Here is an 8,065-nt window from a genome sequence, read left to right as displayed (position 1 = left end):
TGCGGGCTCCGCCCGGCCGACAGCCCCTGGAGCGCCTGGAGCACCCCCTTTCTCTACACCACCCCCGAGGCAGGTAGGCTCAGCCTCAAGCCCCACTCTCGCCACGTTTTTCCCAAATCAGCTCCACGAGATGCTCTCCGGCGACCCGGTGCCAGCTCCGGCACCTGAAGTTCGGCAGCAGCATGTGTGCGCGTGGCACGCACACGGCACGGGAGTCTGAATGTCCCCACGCTGCTGGAGACCCCTGTGGGCAGACATCGGGCGTGATGCCATGGCGCCTGGAGGCACCGAGGGCTGAGCACTGTCACCAGCTGGCAGCTTGCCTCGTGCCCCCCTGGCCCCCGTGGCAGGTTGCGGGTCACAGTGGTTTTGGCAGACTCCCCCGGCTGCTGCAGTATGGAGAGACCCCAGGGGGGCTTTGCGGGCAGAATGTTTTCCATACGGGAAGAGGGATGGGGTGTGCTTATCCGTCTTTGGTAGCACCTCCTGGTGGAAAAAACACATCAGCCAAGGTGTCCCACCAGCCACAGATACCCACCATCTTGGGTCAGCTTCCCCACTCTGCATCCCAGTTACTAACACCGGGATGAGCTGAGGCACAGCCGGCTCAAGTTATCTCCACCAGCAGTGGGATAACACCCAAGGAGCAATGCCATCACTTACATCCTGGTTGCAATGAGGAAGCTGGGGGCATGTTTGTCCTAAAAAGCGGTTCTCGCTGCTGTTTGCAGTCTGGGCCGTTTCCTCCCCGCGGCGGCAGAGCCGTGTAAGCAGCTTCGGCGCAGCCGCCTGGGTACCAGCCGGTGCTCTGCAAAGCCTGGGTGGGAGCCCCATGTGGGTGGAAGTCCCACGCGTGGGTGGGAGCCCCGGTTGGATCCCCGTTGGGAGCTCACGCCACCTCCCACGCTCCCTCCCGCAGCCCCCGCCATGCCGCCCGACGTCTGGCGGCGCCTGGGCCCGGCGTTCCCCAACGGCAGCCACGAGGTGACGGTCTTGATCAAGGTAAGGTCTTTTTTTGGCAGCTCCTGTGAAGTTTTCATGTGCTCTGCTCCTCCCCGAGAACAGCACCTGCCAAGAGGCAGTGGAAGGAGATGCTCTTCCTAAAGAGCCCTTTGGCCAAAGACATGGGGGGAAGTTGAGAGCCCCCAACGTGTCCTTGGGGCAAAATCTCTCCATCCTTGCAAAATCCACCCCAGCTGAGTGGACATCTGTCCTGGCACTGAGGTTGCTCAGTGCTGGACCCAACACCTGTCCCCATGAGGCCGGTTGTCTGTCCTTCCATCCATCCACAGCCCCTGTCGCCCCAGGATGCCCGCGGGAAGATCTTGGGCTATGCCGTGGTTGCGGAGAGCCCCGGGGGAGCGCTGGTCCTCTGCAACACCTCCAGCACCGTCTGCAGCATCCTGGTACCCCCGGGAGCCCACGTCCTCCACGTCACCGCTCACAACTCCAAGGGGGCTTCCAGCCCCACCAGCATCACCCTCAGCCAAGGCGCCAGCAGCCGGGAAGGTAGGATCTCACACACACCAACTGCAACCCAGATTTTATCAAGATTGCAGGGGGGAAAAAAAAAATTCTAGCTTGTGCTAAAGCGAAGGAAAAGCCCCAACAGAGCTCTGCCCGCACCGCCGGGGAACACAACGTCCCTCCAGACAAGGTCAGCATCCCCCTGAGATGGAGAGGCTCTGCAGCTGCGTATCTCAGCCCTTGAACGTTGAAGGCTGCAGTGAGAAGTTTAAAAATAAGTTTGTCCTGCCTGTGTTGGCTCGGCACAGGGGTACTCCTCTGCTCCGCGCTCCCCAAAATAGCTCCTGCTGCTTCTGCCAGTGAGATGATCCCCGAGGTGAGCTGGGTCCTCGCAAACAGAAAGGGAAGGAAAAAAAAATAATTCCTTTCTGGGCCACCTTCGGTTCCTCGCGCCACAGGTTGTGGTTTTCCCCACAACCACACTTTCCTATTTTTGAGTAAATGTCTCTTTTAATGAGCAAAGGGAGGGGAAAGTCCCATTCAAATTGAGGACAAATATATGACTAAAAAGAAACTAAAGAGAAGCAAGGTGGAAAAAATTCTCTAATCTCTCGTACTTATCAGAATCACGCGCCTTTCTTGTAAGAAATGACAGGTAAAGCACTTCAGATGAGACATGACGAAGCTGAAGATGTGCTTATGTGATATGTGTGTGATAGCACAGAGATATATATAAACACTTTTTAAAGATTTACATCTATATGAAAGTCATTGAATGAATCATAGAATGGTTTGGGTTGGAAGGGACCTTGAAGACCACCCCCTGCCCTGGGCAGGGCCACCTCCCACCAGCCCAGGTTGCTCCAAGCCCCGTCCAACCTGGCCTTGAACACCTCCAGGGATGGGGCAGCCACAGCTTCTCGGGGCAACCTGCCCCAGGGGCTCACCACCCGCACAGCCAACAATTTCTTCCTTATATCTCATCTAAATCTCCCCTCTTCCAGTTTGAAGCCATTCCCCCTCGTCCCATCACTCCATGCCCTTGTAAAAAGTCCCTCCCCAGCTCTCCTGGAGCCCCTTTAGGCACTGGAAGGGGCTCTGAGGTCTCCCCTTTTTTCGCCTTCTCTTCTCCAGGCTGACCAACCCCAACCCCAAAATATAAGTATATTTTATATATCTATAAACCCACCACATTCTAGATATTTTATTTTTTTTCCCCCTCTTCAGTCCTTAAATGCTTTCAGGAAAGCCTCATTTCGCCTGGGCTTCGCTGACCCTTCCAAGCCTCCTGCTCTTTGAAGATGAGGTTGGGGTGACAGTCCCTTTGCCATCTCTCTCCACAGAGTTCCCGGCGCCGGTGTCCGTGGAGGTGAAGTCCGAGAACCAGAGTGGGGTCTGGGTGGCCTGGCAGCCCCCCAGCCACAGCAGAAGGTCCCCGCTCTGGTTCGTAGTGGAATGGGTTTCCACCACCCAGTATAGCCAGGAGGAGCAGTACTTTTGGAAGAAAGTCCCATACCAGGAAACACACACGTACCTCCAAGGTAAGATGTTCCAGGAGTCCTTTTGCTATCTGGTGCGGTTCATCAGGATATTATAAAGCTAAAATATGTTATAAAGGCAGAGTTTTGTTTAAAATTGAGCCCCTGCCCCACTTGGTTTTGGAGAGTGGGATCATGAAGAGCCCTTAGGGAGAAGGAAGAGTGAAACAATAGGAGATACGAGGGCAGTCGGTGGGATTTGGTCACCCAGCTGAAGGTCACAGGGAAAGAGAACGAGGTGACAAGTGAGCTGGCAGACGGGGAAGCCACGGAGGGAGCCGTGGAGGCCTGCCCAAGTGCAGGAGGTACACGCGCGTCTTTAAAGGACGCAGAGAGAGAAGGCACAACACTTGATGCCCCATGGCTGTTGCTTTAGCACATCTCCTCCCCACCGTGCCCAGAGACACAAGCCTGGAGGTCCTCACCGACAGCCTGAGCCCAGCGGCAGGAACATCTCAGGACCCGTCCCACTCCGCTCCTGCTTCCCCACATTAATTCTGGCGTTTACTGGGGGTTTTGGGTACTTCCTAGCCATTACCGGACCAAGATTTTCTCTTCCAGGTGTGTTTTTGGGAACAACCCACACAATGTCTTTCCCCAGGGGAGGGAAGGTGGGCAGTGGGCTCAGAGCTGGGGACCCTCCTCACACCTCCACCTACTGTCACCATTCAGTAACAAGCCCTCGAGCAAGCCTAGAGCTTTCATGGTGGCTTACAAATACATTTTAAAGGCAAATCTCACTCCTTTCCAGAAGGAACAGCAGCAGGAGGGCGCATCAGTGTGTCGGTGTACGCAGTCTACCCCGATGGAGTCAGTGCACCAAGCTCCAGCCAAGGTAAGCCCAGTTGGATGGAGAAGTCGCTGCTTGCTGCCACGGGGCTGCAGAGCTCAGTTTGCTATTTCACTCTTCGTATTTCCCCCGTCAGCCGGTTTTGCAGAATGACTTAGTTTTAGAAACAAAATGTTAAACCCTCCCACTGACCAGAGGAAAGCAGGGCTCCAGATGGAAACCTCTTGGTTGTGGGTCATGAAAACAGATATTTTTATCAACGCATTTGCAGGAAAGCCTTCTCTGACTGATCTTTGCTCCTGTTCACAAATCTCCAATGCACACGAGAGCCACATCTTACTCCACAAGATACACCAATGGGGTCATTCTCCCTTTTTGGGGCAGAAAAGAGAAGGTTGCTGCTCTGCACATGTGACAATCAAATGTTATAGATAAAACAAAACAAAGAAAATGACTTAGAGACCAGCTGGCCAAGCTGCAGCATGTCCTTTCTCACCTGGAGTGAGAAGTAGGCAGGCTTCAGTTCTGGAGATAGTTTTAGATAGGACAGAGCATGGGCCAATTTACAAAGCAGAGTAAGGACTGGTTCTGCATCATCTCCAGCACTGCACTTTGGTTGTCCTCAGGAGATGGGTACACCGAGATCCCTGAGCTCTTCCATCCTGCTGCTGGTCCTCACCCAGCTGAGCCAGGATAAGCCACACACAGCTCAATATCTGAGTGCTGAAGACACCTCCCAGCACCACCATACCTCCTCCACAGACACCACAGGCAAAACCTCTGCATTTATGGACGCCACACATGGTGTCCAGTGGTGGCTGGGCAGGACCATGGAGACAAGGGAAAGCTGAGGCCAAACCATGAAGTCAGCCCATGGGCCAGGGTTAGGACCTCCACAAGTCCTCCAGCACAGCCTGTAGCCCAGGGCTGAGCTTAAATAGCCCCATGTGCAGGGGCTGTGGGTGGAGGTCCCAGGTGAGGCTGGTCAGGGCCATTAAGGCCTGCGAGTGCCCTCGGTGCCCTGACGTAGCCGGTTGTGGCTGCACGCAACGATGACACCTGAGGATGTCATCACTTCACCATCCCATGCTGTGATGCAATTTTTGAAGCTGCTGAAATACTTTCCCCAGGACAAACCAGCTCTGTGTCTCCGGTTAGCACCTCTCATGGCTTTGAGAAGGGCAGTTATTCCATTTTTTTTCCCAAGAAATGGAAGTAAATATTCCTGCCTGGTTCATGCCGAGCTGTCAGCCCTGGCTATTGACTGTTATCCTCACGGACACACTGACAGCCTTAGGCTCTGGGCAGGTCAGGCTTCGGGCACCTCCAGCTCCTCCAGACATGAATTTCCAGGGTCCTGATCCTCAAGTGGGGCTTAAACTTCGGCAGCAGGTCTCCACCTGCACGGAAGGGGGAAGAACTGAGTGTCAAAAGGAGGATTCTCTAACCTTTGCACTAGCAAATGGCTTAGAAAATGTGATAAATGCTTAAAAATAGAGACTTCATCCTTAGTGGTTGCGTAGACTCCTCTAACAAAGCTTGGGGGTTCACGTGGGGAAGTACCAACGCGAGGCAGCGGTGACGCTCGTGTCCGTGACAAGGTTTGCTTCCAAAGCAGCAGCACAACCCCCAGCTGACACCCGAATTAAAGTTCTCCAGCTTGTCCCCACAGGTTGAACCTTGTTCTCCCTCTCCTTTATTCAGATTGAGCCCATCCGTCGTCAGGAAGGCATTATTATAATCATATTTTTTATTTTTATTTATACAAGTTCGATGTGCCAGCGACATCTGCCCCCCAAAACTGCTGAGTTCCCGGGCTGCAGAATAACGTACCCCATCACTTGCCTTCCACAGCCCCATATAGTCAAGAGATGCTTTGTGGCACCTGCAGCCCTCTCTACCCAGGGAACCAAAATATTTGAATTGCAGGAGCTCTGCTAGGAGACATTTATGCTTCAAATGCACAAAATCACAGACAGTCCATTTTCTGGGATTTTTTTTTTTTTTTTTTCCCTTTGGAGAAGAAGAAATTGCATTTGGCCTTGGGTTTGCCTCGGTCCATGCAAAGCCAGTGCTGAAGAGAAGTGGAACGGGGCTTGCTCCAGCAGCCTTGGATAACCTCTGCCCTTCGGCAGCCACTCTTTCATTCATTAGAGGCTGTGAATTCAGAAAGGTTTTCACTCGTTTTCATCTGAACCAGTCTCAACTGATGGATTACTAACTCTGTTGCAGAAATCACTGGCGGAAATCAGGTGGCCCGTGTTGTTTAGGGCATTTCTACTATATATCTAGGATATATTATGCTGGATATCCTTAATTTTCTTTGCCAGTTGAAGGGCTGTGATTGTAGGTGAGGATGCTATCTGCTATTCTTATTAATGCCGACCCTCTGCTTTAACGCGTTCGGCCCTCTGCTGCCCCGAGGAGGCGTTCGGATTGAGCCGGGGGTCGGCCTCGCTCTGCGCAGGAGGTGGCCCCGTGTCCCTGCCCGGTTGGGACAGACGGCTTCGGGGACAGAGAGGGCAAACGTGGGGAGCAGCAGGGTTTTTCCTGAAGCGGTCAGCCAGCTGAAGGGTACAGAGGAGGTTTGAGACGTGCAAATGAGGAGTTTCCTAAAGCACCTGGATCCTGGCGCTTCTACAGATGCCCTTGCGAGTCCGCCCTTCCCGAATTTCCCAGCATTGGGGATTTGCTGTCTTGGGAAAATCCTGTTGCCGGCGTGAGCTGTGCTTGCCTGGATGACTTCAAAAGGGGTCTTTTATGTTGCCTGCCGCTTTGGGGGTATTTCCCTTCCTTCCAACGCAACGCAGACCCACAACCACATCATCAGCGATATTCACTGCTATTGTGACACAGGAAAATCATAGGGAGAGGGGCTGGAAAGGATGGCTCCCGGTTCCCGAGGGAAGATCAGCTGTATCGCTTCCATTCCCGGCAGATGTTTGCTGAAACCGCTCTCGCGTTTGCAGGAAAAGGCAACGGTGGTGGTTTAAGCCCAGGAGGCAGCTGGGACCACGCAGCTTCTCGCTCCCTCCCCCGCTTGGCATGGGGGAGAGAAGCAGAAGAGTAAAAGTGAGAAAACCCGTGGGCTGAGATAAAAACAGTTGAATAGGTAGAGCAAAAGCCGCGTACGCAAGCGAAGCAAACCAAGGGATTCACTCACTGCTCCCCGTGGCCAGGCGGGTGTTCGGCCATCCCCAGGACAGCTGGGCTCCATCACACATCACGGTGGCTTGGGAAGACAAACGCCATCACTCCGAACATCACCCCTTCCTCCTTCTTCCCCGGCTTTATATCCTGAGCATGATGTCCCATGGCATGGACTATCCCTGTGGTCAGTTGGGGACAGCCGTCCCGGCTGTGTCCCTTCCCAACTCCTTGTGTCCCCCAGCCCATTGCTGGCTGGGCGGTGTGAGGAGCAGAAAAGGCCTCGAGAGCTCAGCAACAGCCAAAACCACCAGCGTGCTATCAACACCATTTCTCACCCCAAATCCAAACCACAGCACTGCACCAACTGCTAGTAAGAACGTCAACTCTATCCCTGCTGAAACCGTGACAGCAACCTACCCCGGTGCTGCTCAGCCTTGCTGCTAGAGCAGTTGTCCTCTTTCCTCACATGAGTTTTAACTGCTGCAGTTTAAGATGATGACTCTCATCCTGCTCACGGTGAAAGGGGACCGACTACCTTCCTTGTCCTTGCAGCATTGATTCCTTTCCACCCCAGCACGCTTCCCTGCTGTGTGCTCTGCCCGGGACGCTCCGACAGGGCATGTTCTCCCCAGGGCAAGCACGCATGCCACGCGCGTCCCTTTTTCTTGCTGGGTGGCTCCAACCTCAGCAGATGACTCCACCTGAGGTCTGACTGCAGGGCATGGTGGCCTCTCTGGCCGGCCAGGCCCCAGTCCCCTTGCAGGGAGGTGACCCCAGGGACATGTGGTGGGTGGCTTGTCCTGCCCACGTTGCTGTGGTTCTGGTCCAGGCTACAGATTCAGTCTAACACTCAGCCCAGAGGTGGGATCGCCCTTGGCCTGGACCCTCACCCCTTTTCTGTAGCACCAACGGCAGCACATATTAAGGAGAAGAGATCCCATGGGAATTGCTTCATAGGGCCGGGAAGAAAGCTCGCTGCTTATTTTACCAAAAAAAAAGCTTCTTGCCATGGCAGGCTCCTTAGCTGCAGCTCTTCCCTCACCGCACAGCCCGTCACACAAACAGATATGATCAGAAAACTCAGTCCTGTGGGGTTCAGACACTTCGGGAAATAATCCGT

The sequence above is a fragment of the Charadrius vociferus genome, unplaced genomic scaffold (genome assembly GCF_000708025.1).
Source record: "Charadrius vociferus isolate BGI_N301 unplaced genomic scaffold, ASM70802v2 scaffold423, whole genome shotgun sequence".
NCBI lineage: Eukaryota > Metazoa > Chordata > Aves > Charadriiformes > Charadriidae > Charadrius > Charadrius vociferus.
Note: the sequence above shows the minus strand (reverse complement) of the source record.